The 17,263-nt window shown below is 40.6% G+C and overlaps 1 protein-coding gene across 2 annotated transcripts in view; it reads right to left on the bottom strand.

The window, feature by feature from the left end:
• The window catches only part of SETBP1 (SET binding protein 1), a 375,892-nt gene that overhangs the window by 153,148 nt on the left and 205,481 nt on the right, over positions 1 to 17,263 (bottom strand). The gene's annotated exons all lie outside the window — the stretch shown is intronic.

The following is a 17,263-nucleotide window of genomic DNA, read 5'->3' as shown; positions in this document are numbered from 1 at the left end:
AATGGCCACGCTGCCTGCAATCTATTTTTCAAATGGGTCTCAGTAAATATGATAAACTTGACAAATGTTAGTGCTATCTGAATCTAGGTAGAGGGTATGTGGATGTTCACTGTATTATTCTTTCAAATTATCTGTACATTTCAACTTTTTCATAGTAAAAAGTTGGCTAAAAAATGTTTATCTACCATGTGTGATTTGGGGCAACTCAAAGGTCTGGTTGAATGCTCCCCACCCACCCCCACCCCCAGCCCATTTCATCTCTGCCTCTACTTTCTCTTTCTCTAATTGTTATCTGAAATTCTACAGTCAAGAGCCTCAACCCAATTTAGCTGAAGGGTTTTATTCATATTGAAATGTACATATACATTTACACTGTACATCTACATGTACAGTGTTAGCAATTAGTCAGATTATATTACATATAAATAAATACATAATAGAGGTGCTGGTTAGAGGTGATGGGGAAAAAGTAAGAATTTATATGGGACTCCTGAGACAGAGATAGCAAGAGAGAGTTAGAGACAGAGAAAGGTATGGTGGGTGGGAACAGAACTCTAGAGCAGTGCTTGTACAGCAGAACTTTCTGCAATGATGAAAATATTATGCATCTGCACTATCCAATATGGCAGCCACTACCACATCTAACTATTGGGTACTTGAAATGTGTCGAGTATAACTAAAGAACTGAAAAAATTTTATTTAATTTTAATTACTAATTCAAATTTAAACAGCCACATATGGCTGGTGTCTCTCATATTGAACTATGCAGCTCTAGAGAGACATGAGCCTGGAGAGGCAGAAAAACTATAGTTTCTATAAGTGAGTTGGTAACTGTGGAATTAACACTTCCTAAGGGAATTAAAAAGATATGTTAAAATGTATAATTGGTGGGGAAAGAATGAAAAAGTGGTGGTACATACTACTGGGTAATACTTCTAATTGGTCAAGTCAAAATTATTGCAGAGTGGATGTGCCCACTACCAAATCTCTACATATAGCTTATACATGTACCATATTTATGCACTGAGTGTATAATGGTGGGCTATTATGACAGCAAAGGTAGATTCTAAGGGGTGGGATACATAAAATCACCAGGATCTTTCCAGGCCCATTGAGTGGGTGAAATGCCACAGGCAAGGGATCATATCACCTACTTCACCACGCAAAACTTCAGCCAAGAGGTAAAGGATGCCTCCTACATGATCATAGGCTGCCCACTTCCCCAGTGGGCAGAAGGCATTCACCTGCAGGCAAAGATGATTCTAAGAACACAGAGAATCAGGAAAATACTCAATTCATTAGATGGGTCTGTTTGGCCTCAAAAGCTAGAATCGCAGAAGTCTATCTCCTGCTGACTTTATTTTTCCTTCACCTTTTTAGTGTCATTGTTTCTGCCTGAACAAAGGATAAGAAAGAAGGTCCAGACTTATCCCAGAATAGACAGAATAGCACCGAATAGTCAGTGCTACACACTAATACTAGAAAGTAACTGTCATGCCGGGAGGGGTAAGGTAGGAAGGAGTGAACCTGTCAAAGTGAGAGGCAGCTAATTCCCCCAGAAAAAAGAGAATAAAACTGAAATAACATTATTCGCTCAAGTGAGGAAGCAGAATCTTCTCAGGGTGTCAGATTAGCAGTTTTTGCTCTGTTTTAGATCTGACCCATGTTCAGTTTATTGTTTTTGTGGAGTTAAGTGGTTTCATATGTTAAATTAAAAAGGTAGGGTCAGAGGATGGATTTTGTTTCTAGTATTACTTGGCAAAGTATAAGGGCCCTGAATTCAGAACTGGAAGATTTAGGCTCAAATCCACACCCTTCCTGGTACCATGCAAGTGCCCTAAAGCAGTCACTTTAATACCCATCTCCTTCACTGGGTAATCGTGGCAGCCCTTTTCAAGCAGTGTTGAGAATTAAGCCCTAATGCCCTTACCCAGTGGTCCTCCAACTTGAGTGTGCTCAGAATCACCTGGAGGGTTGGTTAAAACCCCTATAGCAGGTCTGGAGTAGATACAGCCCAAGAATTTGCATGTCTAACAAGTTCCCATGCTGATGCAGCTGGTCTGGGGACCACTCTTTGAAAACAAATGTCCATGGCATTCACTGGGGGTAATGTATTAATTTTTCTCCTATGCATCTAGAATGGTACTAGCTATGTATCATCTTTGGGAGAATGGAGAAAAATCAGTCACTCAAATCATTTTCTGTAAGACTTTATCCTCTCATGGAACCCAGGCAGGTTGTGAGGATCAGTGGGGAGAGAAGATTTGAGGCGTGGTCACAACTATAATGCAGCATAAAGATATAAGCCTCTGTAATGTTCAACAATCTGTTGACAGAATCTTAAGTTTGCTCTTTGCTTTATACTTTGATTCTCAGATTTCTTTGTTTTAGGGGAAGTGGCTCTCAAGCATGAGCCATGCATCAGTTATCTGCAAGGCTTTTAAAATACAGATTGCTGGAGAGCTGGGCCCCACTGCCTCCCAGATACAGCATCTGGGGTAAGACCTGAAAACTGGTGCTTCTAGCAGGTGACAGTGATGCTGTTTGTCCTGGGACCATACTTTGAGATGACTGGTCTCTTTGTCTCAGCTTTCTTTGTCTTCTACTTCTCTAGCCTCTAGTCCAGAGGCCAGCAAACTATGACCACCTGTTTTCCCAAACTGTCTTAATGCAACATAGCTGCATCCATTCATTTACGTATCGTCTGAAGCTACTTTCAAACTACAATGGCAGAGTTGAGTGGTTTCAGCAGAGACTGAATAGCCTGCAAAGCCTAGAATATTTAGTATCTGGCCCTTTATAGAAAAAGTTGGCCAACTCCAGCTCTATTCTTCTTTCTTCTCCTTAAACATAACATTTAGTAAACATCTTCTATAAACAAGGCATTTAATACTTATTTTTGTATTTTACTTTCACAATAATATAAATGGATTCGGGGTCCCTTCTACATCACAGGGTCTAGTAATTTGCATAAGGGAACACCTGAATCAGGACCCAGTGTATAGTCTGTGGCGCCCAAAGCATAATGAAATTGTAAGTTCCCTTGTTCAAAAAGTAAGAAGAATTTCAAGATGATGAGATCAGAGCATTCAATCAAGTGTGGGGCCCAGTGTAACTAAAAAGGTCACATGACCATGACCTGAGCAGAGCACCCAGTCCTGAACCTGGCTGCCTCTGAAGTTTGAAACTCTCTCCTGCATGGCTGACCCACGAGTCTCATATACCATGACCAACATGCATTGTCATGGTGAACTACTGCAGCTTTTCCTTGGAGATGGAATCTTCTTTCTTGAGAAACCACTCCAAGTGTATTTCCAACGTCCGTGTACTATGTATGACCCCACCCTCTTCTCGAGCCCCAGTTACAACCTCCTTGGGGGAGAAATGAATCTCTGTGTTCCCCCAAATGCTCCACTCAATAAATATAATTATTTACGTAAAAAATTGCTCCCCTTGTACTACAGAGGATTTCAAATAAAATAGCTTTTCAATAAATTATTGTTGAATTAGTGGATATCAATAAAGGCTAAAGTGAAGAAAGACATTGCAGGGATTCTTGTAATTCTACAAAAGAGAAAATGGAGCAATAAAGATACTATATCTTAGTTTGCCATCACTCAAAATTTCATGGAGGGCGCCACAATAGAACCCAGTGTCTGTCAATGTGAGACCCAGGGCTGTTTTCCCAAACTTGTAGCAGAGAGTATTTCCGCTGGGCATTTCCTCAGTACTGAGGTGTAAGTGACAGCAGTTCAACAACACGTGCAAAGCGAAGCCAGTGATCATTTTAAAGAATGCAGCATCTCATGTTATTTGATCACTATATTCTCTGAGCATTTAATCCTCTCAAATATTTTGCAATCACTTCCTCTAATTACAGAGAAAACACACCGGAGTGATGTGCATGCTCGGGAGCATCCCCTCCTGTTTCCTTCTCTCTGTTTAATCAAGAATTTGAATCACCTTTCAATTTCTTAATCCTATAATCCTGAAAAGAATGTACACTGCTCCAAACTCTGCTTGGTGAGACCTTGTAAAGCCGAACCTGAAGCCCTTTCACAAAGACTGTGAGAAGGGAGAGAAAATCCTGGAGACAGGCTTCCTGGCTTCCTTCCAGAAACTCAGGAAATTGGGACCCCTGGAGACAATCCTCTTCTAGCTAATATTTTGAAGATATGGATCTGGGACGCCTGCATCAGATTTACCTGGAGGGCTTGGTAAAATTCTAACTTTCTGGGTCTCATTCTAGACATACTAAATTGGAATCTGGAGACAGGAAATCTTTCTGTCTGTCCTTATCTATCTATCTATATTTAATTTTTCCCAAGTGATTCTCATGTGTATAAAAAATTAAGAACCAAGTGGTTAGCCATCCATATCGTCAATGTATATTCATTGTATTTCTTTCTCTTTTTTTTAAATTGAAGTACAGTTAATTTACTATGTTGTGTTAGTTTCAGGTGTACAGCAAAGCGATTCACTTATACATCTATATATATATAGAGAGAGATTCTTTTTCAGATTCTTTTTGCTTATAGGTTATTACAAAATATTGAGTATAGTTCTGTGCTATACAGTAGGTCCTTTTTGGTTACCTATTTTATATACAGTAGTGTGTATATGTTAATCCCAAACTCCTAATTTATCCCTTTCCCCTTTCATAACCATAAATTTGTTTTCTATTCTCTGTATTTTTGTGTTACTACTAGGAAACTACATAGTTATCAATATTATAGCCCAGTTTAAAAATTATGAATTATAAGTATATTCAGGATCATTAAATGGTGTAGCTAAAAAGGCCCTTGATCACTACGGGTCATTGCTCTGGGATCCAGAAAGAATGTGGAGGAATGTGAAATGGGCTCATCTAGGTTTACAGTCAGAGTACCCACTCCTCAGAGGTCTGGGTACTATGACTATGACACCCACCACGCAGCTTTTCTGCGACTGCCTGCACTTCCAATATTCTGACTCTCTGTCTCCATTTAACCCTGGCATATACTAGAAATCTCAACATTTAAATATCCTAATTACACTAATTCAACACACCCAGAAGTGTATTAAAATAATTTCTTAGGCCATGGGCCTGTATTTATTGTTCAGTGAATATGGTCACCATAACTCAGGACTAGACTGTCTTCCCACATTACCTCCATCGAAAAAGATGACTTTGTTTTACCACCTGCACATCTGCTCGTGTTCATCCACTGCCAGTTACATGTCTGCTCCCTCTTTTCTATTTATCTTTTATCTGAGAGCAGAAACAGTGTTTCCTACATTTCTCTCCTCTCTCTGATGCACCTGCAGTGTTTCTCACACAACTCAATTAATGCTATAAACTGGTAAGGGATGATGGTCCCTGCTTGATTTGAGGAACTCATCAGTAAAATGAGCTGATGTGTCCCAGACCACATGCTGGGAGGAATACAGATTTGTAACACACCTTCTCTTCAGCCCTGGGTCGCTAAATAGGGCAGACTCTTTTTCTCAGAGCCTCCATATGTTCAGCTCACATGGATCAATAGAAGCACCATATTGTCTTCACAAAAGCTTTAGATGCTCACCCTTTCTAATATACAGAAAGTCCCAGATTGTTTTTATCAAACACAGTGATGCTCCAAAGCTTCAGCTTACTGTTTGGGATAGGGAAGCAGTCCACGGTGAGTTTCATGGCCACAAACAGGGATATAACTAAACAATTTGGGTTTTAAATAGCCCAAAACAGACCCTGTCAAAATTAAAAGCAGAGAAATGCAGCAACTCTGGAGCTCAAACGATCTCAACCTCTAAAGTGCTTTCCCGCAACAAGGCAGAAAATCAAAAGTTAGGAGTGCACACAGCTGCCCAGCCAGAAGCGAAGCAAAGTCCCAACAGGAGTGAACCAACATGCTCTGGAGGACAGCTGGGTAAACATTTCTGATAAAGAAAGACTCACAGTTTTGATAGAACCTTGTGTGTGTGTGATAGTACAGTTGGGTGGATTGATAGCTGCTTAAATATCTGCAACCAAAGAGTATTGAGTAAGGACACTGAAAAATTGAAACAGATGAAGAGAAACACAGATAAGGATGGTGATGAAAGAGGTATGATATAACAGGGGAAGAAAGTGGATATTTAGCCTGGAGAAACAAAACCTGGATGCAGAGTGGGGAGAATCAGGGATGATGATTCTCTTCAAATAAATCATGGCATGGAAGATTTATACTGTACATATAGTTCAACTGGGTAGAAATAGGCTAATGGGTGAAAGTTACTAGGACATAGATTTCAGCTAAACATAAAGTGTTTTTCTGAAAATCAGAATTGTTCAGAAATGGAAGAAACTGCTGGACATTTTAGAAGAGGTAGAATGTCCATTGGTAGAGATAGTGCTTCATTAGATGAGAAGCTAGAACAGTGGATCTCCCAGATACCTCTCAACTCCAATTCAAAGGTTCTGTACTGAGAGCCTGTTCCCCACCATCTCCCCCATACTACCCTCCGCAATCCACCTGCCAGGAGTAGTCAGTGAGGTAAGTAACAATCAGCAATGTTAAGAGGATCAAATGTTACAGGTATGTAATACCCACGAAGCCCTGTGCAAGTGAATGAGTGAATGTTCCTTTCCTTTCACTGATGGAGTGATAATGCCTATATCAGGGAGCATGTGGGTGGGTAGGGAGGAATGGGAAATTGATTTTTAGCCCACCATTATATCAAGTATTACACCAAATCTCCTTTAAAATGGTCTTGTGATTTGCCACTTGATATTAATAAATAGCTTATGATGCATCCAAAGCGTTTTTTTCTCTTTGGCTGAAATAAAGGTAAATATTTTAGTTTCCCTGGAGGGAAGTCATTTAATCCTCAAATTAGACACTAAACATTAAGTTGCTAAGTTTTTAAGCCATCCTAAAATTCTTAGCCACTTGGAAGAAAAGGTAGTAATTTACGAAGAGATTACATCCTAACACAACTGCCACTTTCCCATTTGGAGGCAGCGTGGAGTTGTGGAAAGAGCACTTGTGTGTGAGTCCAGTGACCTCCTCCAACAACTTGCTGTGGCACCCTGGGCACTTCTTCTGTCAAAGGTTACTACCATCTTGCAACCCAACCATAACCACCCAACAGAGAAGATTGAACACCACCTGAATTATATATGAGAACCATGCTCAGAGAGGGAGAATAGATTCAAAATTCACGGTACTTTCTGCTGATTGTAATTTTTCAAAATTCTTAATAAGTTGGTTAAATACTTTTATCCATAGCATTTGATGTGAAATAATAGTTTTTCAGCTTTATTTTCAACAGTGACTTGGGCCTAAATGGTCTTCTGTTCTCAATGGCTGGAAACCATTTAGGTTCTTTTGGTGGGCCTCTGTTGATTCCTGGAAATTTTTATGCTATACTTCCCTCATTCTTAGACATAAGTTAAATGCTTAATTTAAAAATTAAATGCATTTTTACAAATGTCTAAGGTGACTCTCGAAATACTCATGGAAAGTTACTATTTTTCAGTCTACAATCTACATATCATTGTGGACATAACTGACAGAAATCCTATATGCCTATAATTGATCAACATCGTAATTTTCTTTTTCTCCTTATATTATGATTTTTAACTGAGCACCAAGGGGGTCTTTCAGGCATGCAAATTAAACTCCATGACAATCCAACAAGCTCAACATTACTATCTCAATTAAGGACATTGCTACACTGAGGGGTAAAAAGAAAAAAAAAAAAAGATGCAAGCAAGATCACAAGGAATGTTAAGTCTAGGAATTCCCTTTACTAGAGAGGTAAACTGCATGTCTCCTCTGGGAGGAATATGTAAAGCAAGTTTATATTTACAATTGCTTCCTGCTTGGCTGGGTAAATTGAAGTCATTTAGCCAAGCTTCACAAAGAAAAAGAGAGTACCATTTCCTGAATTCTCTCGATGGTTCTGGCAAACCACTTTGGGAGAGGGGAAGTGACTTGCCTGAGGTGATGAGTTAGGAATTTATCAGGCTGCTGAATGGAAATTCTACTGTAATTAGAACAGATTTTTATTTTTTACTTCAGTTCTCAACCACTTCTTTTCTCTCTAAAGTTCTTTGCTTAAGCTTTCTGCTTAATTGCAAGTTTTGTTCTCACTGGCTGCAGATCAAGAGTGGAGATCTAAAACCTAGGTGTGCCCTGCAATGCCTGTTTAACCTTAGAGTTAAAGAAATGAACAAAGTCTGACATATAAAATTTACTAGGCAGCAATGCTCAAACTGCTTTGATCGTAAGAAACAATAAGAAATACATTTTTCACTGTAACTGTACATACAGTATATATTTGTGTGTGTGTGTTTCAAACACAATAAAAGTTTTATGAAACAGAATTTACACTTACTAAGCATGAGGCATTTTGATCACCCTCCCCCCACCCCTCCCCCTCTCCTCCTCTCCCCTCTCCTCCTCTCCTCTCCTTCTGCTAGTAGTAACCCACTAAATTGAATTCACAATCTGCTAATGGATCACGAGTCTCAGTTTGGAAAACAAAACAAAATATCTTATATAGGGAACAAAAGTGAACGACTTTTTGTCACTACAGGAAGCCACAGTGGGGTGAGGAAAGAACACTGATCTAGCAGCCAGGAGGCTGAGGGTCTATTCTTGTTGGCCACCAACTGTGTTTGGATACCAGCTCCCCTGGTTATAAGTTGTGTGATCTTGGGCAAATTACTAAACCTCTACATGCTTTAGTTTCCATATCTTTCAAATGGAGCATTTAGAGGACATACCCTCAAGGGTTATGATGAGGATTTGGTGAGTTAATGTATGAAAAGTGCTTAAAACAGTGCCAATGCCCAGCTTTTAGGAAGCAGTCAGCAAATGTTATCTAATATTTTTAAAACTGAGGTGATAGCAACTGTTCTAACTACCCAAACCTTTCACTTAGTTTTTCTTGTTTGTTTTTAAGGAGATGAGAAAGAATTAAATGGGGAGAAATGACTCAAAGTTGTTCTGCAAAGAGGACTGGTGATGTCATTTGACCTCAAGCTCTTTTTGAGCCAGCAGTGGTTTCTAAGATAGTTGTCATAATCCTAGATGGCAGAAGTTGAAGTAGAAAATTTCAAGGGACACTGCTAACACTCACACCACACTGCTCAGGGCACATTTAGGGCTGTGTCAGAGTCTGAGGACTTTGCTTAGTCTGGAGACACCAGAAGAGTGTATTCTAGGGAAAGGTGAGCAGAAATGAGGAGAGGCTAGGGACCAAATTATTTAAGGGTTGGCTGTGAAAACAGGAGGTGTTTAGCATGGAGATGGGAAGATTTAGGGAAGCCCTGATAACTGCCTTCAAATGACTGAAAAATTATTGTGTAGGGGTTACGATAAAACCAGTAGATAGAAGTTTCAGTGAAATAGATTTGAACTCTAATTTCCAAACAGTAAAAGCTGTCTAGCCACAAAATAAGTTGCCTGGTCCAAGAGAAGCTCTCCATCACAGGAAACATTCAAGCAGAGATGAGATGGCCTAGTAGTATGCTTAATTGTATTCTTGAATTAGTAGCAAGATCAAGTCAGATAGAGCCTCTTTAGAGCTAAAATTCTACATGATGATACACATGAATAGGCTTTAAAAGGCCGAAAGCCATGCACATATGCAGTGTCATTATTTTAGTGCTGGCTGCACCTGTCTGCACCACCTAGAAAGCCTTGTAAGTCCTCCAGAAGGCATTCTGCTTCCCATCCTTAATTCCTACATATGACTAGTCCTAAAGTTCCTGATTCAAGCAACATTTGGGCAGCCATGTAACTCCCCACTGACAAAACAGCTACATCTTTGTGCAACACAACTTCTTGTCTACAGTGAAAAGCCAGGAGTTTGTTATGTTTTCTTTTATCCCTTTAATAGCAAACAAACAATTTGGAGATAATTTGGGCTCCTTGTAAACTCCTCACTCCCTCTCATGCCTAAAAACTGTCAAAATGTTTGAACGTAAAAGGATTATTCAGGATTCATTGTATGAGACACTTGAGCTTAATTTCTACACTTTCTTCTCACACTAGAGCACCCAGGGCTCCTCCTCCTTCTCTCAGCTCTGAGTCTGGGTTTCTCATCTTGTAGGTGGGTTTGATTAATATGTCTGCCAATCATGTGTAAACGCCTTTGAGAAAATGAAAAGTAATGTTCAAATGTTCAAAAATAATGTCTTTTACAGTTCCCATCTCAAGACATCTAAGACAAAAATCTCTGTGAAAAGACATGTAACCTAAAGAAGAAAAATATGCCTCCATTATACAGAACCAAGATGTCCTGGCATTTCTGAAGTAGGACTCGGAATCGGTCAGATAAACAGGGAAAGGGAAAATGGAAGCCTAAGCAATGGTCTAGGAAACCTGATAAATATTTACAGCCAACTGGGATCACTGAGGCCTCAAACACATCATTTTTCTCAGGAAGAGGGCACCTGCAGCCTGCATTAACTGTACAGTTATAGCAACCCTGGCTCCTTCGGTGGAATAAACCCACTCATGATGATTTTAGAAACCATGGCTAGAGCAGAGACTCATTACTATCTGACTTCCACTTAAGCCGAGGCTGGGCTATAATGAAGCACAAACTGTCCCACTCTTGCTTATGCTCACAGGTGTCTGGATGGGGAAGAGGAAGACAGGTAGGGAGGAAAGGATTAAGAGGAAAAAGGATGATGATGTACATGGCAAGAAGTAGTGCAATTAAAACTATATGTGTGCTTACTTGTTTAGTGTCTGTCTCTGGTCCCAGTATTAATGTCTATCTCTCCTCCAGGAGACCCAGGATTATACTGGAATATAAAAAGTGTGCCATGGTTTCTGGCCCAGACTAGATAATACGTATTTGCTATAAATTCTCTCAGCTCATTCTCCTTTCTCCATCAAAATTGCTCCATCTACGGGCTTCCCTGGTGGCACAGTGGTTGAGAGTCCGCCTGCCGATGCAGGGGACAGGGGTTCGTGCCCCGGTCCGGGAAGATCCCACATGCCGCGGAGCGGCTGGGCCCGTGAGCCATGGCCGCTGAGCCTGCACGTCCGGAGCCTGTGCTCCGCAACGGGAGAGGCCACAACAGTGAGAGGCCCGTGTACTGCAAAAAAAAAAAAAAAAAAATTGCTCCATATTCAAGATAACTCGTTCTGCTCTGCTTCTGTACACCTTGTGACCTGGCAGGCCCCTGGGTATTCCCTATAATGTAAGATTCTGTTCACATCTGTAAAGAAAATACAATGGAATTGAATGTTTCTACCTGAGAACTAAGTCTAAGGAAAGAAAAATAATAAATCAAGACTCCATTCAACTGAAGGGCTATTTCTCAAACCAGTTTCCTTGAATGCCTTACAAACAGCAGGCACTTAACTAAATTTGCTGACAATATGTGTGATAAAATGTAGATTGAACATACATGATCAAATATATGAGTGTTTACAGCGCTTTTGTTTTACTTCATTTGTATTGATGTGCTTCTTCTTGTCAAACGTTTTCGCGTTTGCCAAGAATCCTAGACTTGGAATCAGAAGACCCATGTAAATTCCAAGCCAGTGTGGCCACTTACTAACACTGGGAGCTCAGGCAAATCATTCAAATCTCTTGATTCTCAGTTCCTTAGAGTTACAATTTGGATAAAAGTAATCGCCCTGACTAGGCCACAGGTTTGATGTGAAAATTAAATACAACAGTCATTAGGAAATTACTTTTTAAGCAACAAGGCACTAACAAATGTAAGATGAGGTGGATAAGTTATAGTCTACAGGTCATCCCTTCCCATTTCTTCTGCCAGCTGCAGGCTTAGGCTACTTTGGGGGATCCCCTAAATCAAAGAATTAAAGAAAAATGGGCATATTTGTTCTAATAATAACTCGATAATATATAATTTTAACAGGACCTACACAAACATCTCAGAATGTTTGTTTAACAAAACTCCTGTGGAAGTGGCTTCCCCATCTTGATAAAGTTTCCTCGCCAGGTACAGAGAAACAGAATGACCTCTTAGATGGAGAAAAAACCCAGAAAGCAGAAGATCTAGTAACATATAGAATTAACAGCCCCTCTAAGTTTTACACAGGTGTTCTCATCCTGCTTTTTACATGTAACGATTTACCACTACTGGAATAAGAACACAAAAAAACAAATCCTCCATTAAATGTTGGGGAAAATTAAACTATCCAATGAAAAGGGAAAATATTTTCAGAGAAATTAGAGTTTCATAAGAATTTCCAATGGTCAGTTATTTGTCAAAGCTGTGGAATGGGGCTTCTCCACATAGATGGCAATGAATCATCAACATCTAAATTTACCATGACTTTTATCTGTCCCTTCTATGTGTATATAGGCATAAGGATATGAAATCTCTCCTGGGTTAATTGCCTATCAAAAGGCCCCATTGCAACAGCTTAATTTAGCTATCTGCTAAGACCCTCACAGCAGAATGTAACAAGTGAGACTCTCATTTTAGCTCTTTTAAGTGGAGAGTCAGTATATTCATGTCTGGAGACACTGTTGCCACCCCCTTAGCGATGCTTGGTGGATGGTGACTTGAACATCTAGAAATGGTATTTCTTATGACTCTGGTGTACACTCACCATCTGGCTGGGGCAAAACTGAGCCCCACAGGGAATCAAAATAGTCTAAGCTAACTGATCACGTTGTTTTTAACTGTTTATTGGTTCGTAGGACAGGCTTGAGTAGGGACAATAAATAAGGCTCTGATGATAGCTCTTAAACTTTTAGAGGAAGAATGAACATCTTAGTACAAAGTTAACTTCCTCTTTTGATTCTTCCCCTCCTAGTTTGGCAAGAAAACAGAACATTCTTAAAGCCACAGAGGCCTATTGTTGTCCCTGGAAATTAATCAAAGAATCAGAGAAATCCTAAAAGCATCAGCAAAATTGTTTACCTCTGTTTTGAAATGCTGAAGGGAAAAAAGGTGGGAGGGGTGTGGCTTTACAATAAGCAGGAGAAAAAAGTTGATTAGGGAAGGTATTCAACTTTCAAGCAAAGGCAAATGAAATCAGTTTGCTGTTATTCTTCTAGAATAAAAAAGTATGAGAGATTAAATTACTATGTTGTGTAACAGGAATTAACATAGTGTTGTAGGTCAATTATATTAATACTTCAAAAACAAACAAACAAACATATAGAAAAAGAGATCAGATTTGCGGTTATCAAAGGTGGGGGGTGGGATGGGGAATTGGATGAAGGTGGTCAAAAGGTACAAACTTCCAGTTATAAGATAAATAGTACTAGGGATGTAATGTACCACATGATAAAGATAATGAACACTGCTCTATGTTACATCTAAAAGTTGTTAACTGAGTAAATCCTAAGAGTTCTCATCACAAGAAAAAATATTTTTTTCTATTTCTTTAATGTTGCATCTATATGAGATGATGGATGTTCACTAAACTTACTGTGGTCATCATTTCATGATGTATGTAAGTCAGATCATTATGCTGTACACCTTAAATTTACACAGTGCTAAATGTCAATTATATCTCAATAGAGCAGGAAGAGAAAACAAGTATGTGAGAGAGAAACTTCCACTTGCTGGTGAGTGATCAGGGGTGTTACTTACACCTTTGGGAGAGAATGGGTGGGTACCACTGGGGACAGAGATGAGGCCATCTCTACATCTTCAAGGAGGTCTTGAAACTAAAGCAGTCAGCTGACTTGACTTCCAGGAAGGATTGGTTGTCAACTATTTCGAGACCCTCTTTTTTGGGGCCTTTTTCTTCTACCTCCAATTTACTATCCTTCAGTTGCTATGCTCCAAACCCCTGGGTAAGCTCTCAGTGGCATCGATGTTATTAATCTTCAGTGGCCATGTCAATGACAGTCACTGCTCATGTAAGTCCCCACAAGGGATAAACATAATAGAGGGGCATTAGGCCTTGAGTAGACAAGGTAAGTCTGAGGAAATGAACAGGCTGATTGTCACCGTTTTAATAAAAGCACAAAGCTCCCTTATCTGCTATATAACATATTTTGCACCAATGGGAAGCCTATTCCTTTTGGAGCCAATGCAATTCATAAGGTTTCAGGGAAGATAAATCTTGCTAAAGAATAGAGAGAACAGTATCAGCTTCAAAATTCCATTTCTTGCGATCCTGTAAAAGGGCTCCTCCAAGCACTGACCTGAACACAACCCCTGAGTGTGCTCTAAAAGTGAACTATTTGTGACATCTGATGAGCTGCTAAGACTTCATCTTCACACAGGTAGAGCTAACTGGCTCACAAGGGGATGAAACCCTTGGTTTGAGTTTCCTTAGCTCTACTTCTCACCACCTGAAGAGCGTGGCTGCAGGCTCAGCCTACATAACTTGCCTCACTGGGAGGTGGTGTAGAAATGGATCATCTTCCCTGGCACAGAGCAAGAACCAGCACTCTGAACGACTCCACCAAGGAAGGGGTTTGGGTTGCCTTTCATCAGGCATGGAGCCTGAATGCTCCTCTAATGTGTAAGTTCCTGTTGAGCCCAGAAAATGATTTGTTTGTTTGTCCAAATGGGTTCTCCTTTGGCTCTATTGTCTCACACCTCAGTACCCTACCTTCCTACAACTGAGCCCTTGCATTTGGGGGCCTGGCTTCCTGGTATCTCTGATCAGATGTCCTGCTGCCTCTCCTTCATGTGACCTTTGTTTGATCACATCTGCTAAGACCTTTGACATCCTCCTGTCCTGCCCCTGCTTGGATAAGCCGTGGGCATCGTGGACATAGTTGGCCACTGGCTCATTGTATTTTCTGCCTGTGCCTTCTGTGGTCAGTGGCCCTAGAATTTTACCCAGTCTGGATGCTCACCCTAGAATAACTGATCCTAGCTGGTCCTTGCTCCTCTCTCATCCTGAAGACCTGCCACAGTCCTTGGTCTTGGCCTTTGCACATTCTGGCCTGCTTCTCCACCACTTGAGCCCTAGTTGAGAACAGGGAAAAGCCCTCTGCTCTGTCATCTCATTATCAGAACTGCTTTTTCTTCCCTAAGAGCAGAAGTCTCTAGTCCTGTCAAGAAAAGAATCCCCAGGTAATTTTGTTCATGCTCAGAATAGCTACAGAGAGCTGTACACAACTGGTTGGCCAGACCTATGTGCCAACCAGGGGACTCGGGACTTCCCCAGCTGAGAACAGCAGCTCAGTAGATGAAGGAGGTGTCATTTATGTGTGTGGATGACTTGTGGCCTCTGATGAACGGTGCTAGGCTCTCTTCAGTCATCAAACACTTCCTAAAGGCCCACTGGGCACCAGCACTGCATGAGGCAGGAGAGTTAAAAAAGCCTTCTTTTAACAGGCACCTCCCATGTATCAGGCACTTACATCGATCGTTTCTAATCTTTCTAGTAACACTTAAAGGGAGTTCATGTTCCCACTTGACAAAGGAAAAAAAGTTAAGGAATTTTCTCAAGATCATGCACCTACTAAAAGGAAGATCAAAATTCAGACCCAATTCCATGTGACCTCAAGCTCCAAGTTCTTCCCAAATACCAGATAGTAATACTACTCACTCATTCACCAATTCATTCATTCAGCAAGAATTCCTGATGGCCCACTGCAAGTCAGGGCCTCTGCTAAGTTCAGCATGAGAAGATCCTTCACCAGGAATTAGAAGGTCACTTTGGAGAAGCTCAATTGGAAGCTTTTGGGGGGGCTTTAGAAAGCTGTCATTTATGTGTGGCATCAAATAGGATAGTTGGCTTCCTTTTAATTATTAATAATAATAAAATGTACAGTCCAGTAATCTTTCAAAAGGTGAAGTGGTTACCAAGCTAATGAAACTCCCAAAGATCGGGTTTTCTCCATATTTCTGATGGGTGCTAAAGTTTTTAAGAGGAACTGGATACACCTGAAAGGTGACAGGGTGCTTCCTGCAGAAGGCATCTGGGTAGAACCAAGGGCTACAGATTCCAAGCACTCTTTTTATTTTAAATTAAAACTACTTCTACATATGAATATGAAAGTATAGTATCCAACTAGGAAAAATATGCAAGTGTCAAAAAATGAAGTGGGAAGGCTTTGATCCAAGTAGGTTGAGGAACATCTTGGACAGAGTAAATAAAGATTTAAGTAGTCAGTGGCCTTAGCAGTGAGCTATGGAAGAGCTATGCCTGTTCTTTAAAAACCTTCATTTATATTCTTTACAGCCTCTAGAAGTCTGATGTCTACAGGAATGGGATGGAATGGAAAAGGATAAAATACTAGAGCTGGAAGACTTTTTAGGCATCATTCAAGCACAGCCCTCCATTTGTACATAAAGAAACTGAGACACATGGTCTGACCGACAGCTGGAGTGGAACCTGTATCTGAAACAGCTGGGGATGCAGACAAAGAGCTAAGGCTGATTTGACCCCACTTGTGCTCATCTGTCATCTGAGGCCATAAAGAAGTTGAGACACACACCTAGGCATTGAGCTCATGACATACTCAGAGACTCGGATTACCCAGGGCATTTATTTTTGGAAAGGCCTCTTCAAGATGCCAGCAGGGTCTAGCATAATGGACTGAAAGAAGTCTTATTTGAACAAGAGTGTCTTCAGTGACACATTTTCCATGTATCATCTTTTGGCAAACATAAAAACTATTTCCCAAACGACATACTTGTGAATTACTCAGAGTTGCTGGGGATTCCAGTTCCAATGACCTTCTTCTGGTTTCTAAATCTAAAATGAGTTTAATAAGATGTTGGACCCAGACCTGAGTGGGGACCACAGCATCTGGGCCCCAATGTTGCCATTGGAAGGACTGCTGGGCCGACTTTCCTCACCTGGTACAGAGAGCGTTTGCTTGGACAGGGCGGCCGGGAAAGAGGAGACACATGGGATGCAACGGCTTAGAGAAACGCCAAACATTTACTGAGAAAGTGCTTTGTTCCAGGCAAAGTGTTCAGTCCCTTACATACGTACTTAATCAGTCTTATACTAGGTGAGGTGAGTATTGCTCTCTCCATTGTATGCATGAGAAAACCAAGACTCAGAGAGGTTATCTCACCTGAACAAAGTCACAAAGCTAGCAAATGTTCAGTCTCAGGTCTTGTACCTGTACCTGCACCTGACAAAACCCCTCTGCTGTACTGCCTTTCCTTCTGCTCATAAGTATCCAGAGATTGGGTGCTAATTAGGCACATGGGAGTAAGTGCCTTCTGTTGCTGGGAAAGTCTTTCTAAATAAACTGGAAATCTGTCTCCCTCAACTAACTCGCATTGGTTCTAGCTTTCCTTTGGGGAACATTTAGTTTAGCAGAAATTCTAAATCTCTTCTATAGGTAAAGCAGAAATGTCACCAGTACACAA

The sequence above is a fragment of the Aethalodelphis obliquidens genome, unplaced genomic scaffold (genome assembly GCF_003676395.1).
Source record: "Aethalodelphis obliquidens isolate GAN/ISIS:26980383/991018 unplaced genomic scaffold, ASM367639v1 scaffold19, whole genome shotgun sequence".
NCBI lineage: Eukaryota > Metazoa > Chordata > Mammalia > Artiodactyla > Delphinidae > Aethalodelphis > Aethalodelphis obliquidens.
The sequence above is the reverse complement of the archived record's forward strand: the minus strand, read 5'-3'. Positions and strand labels throughout refer to the sequence as shown.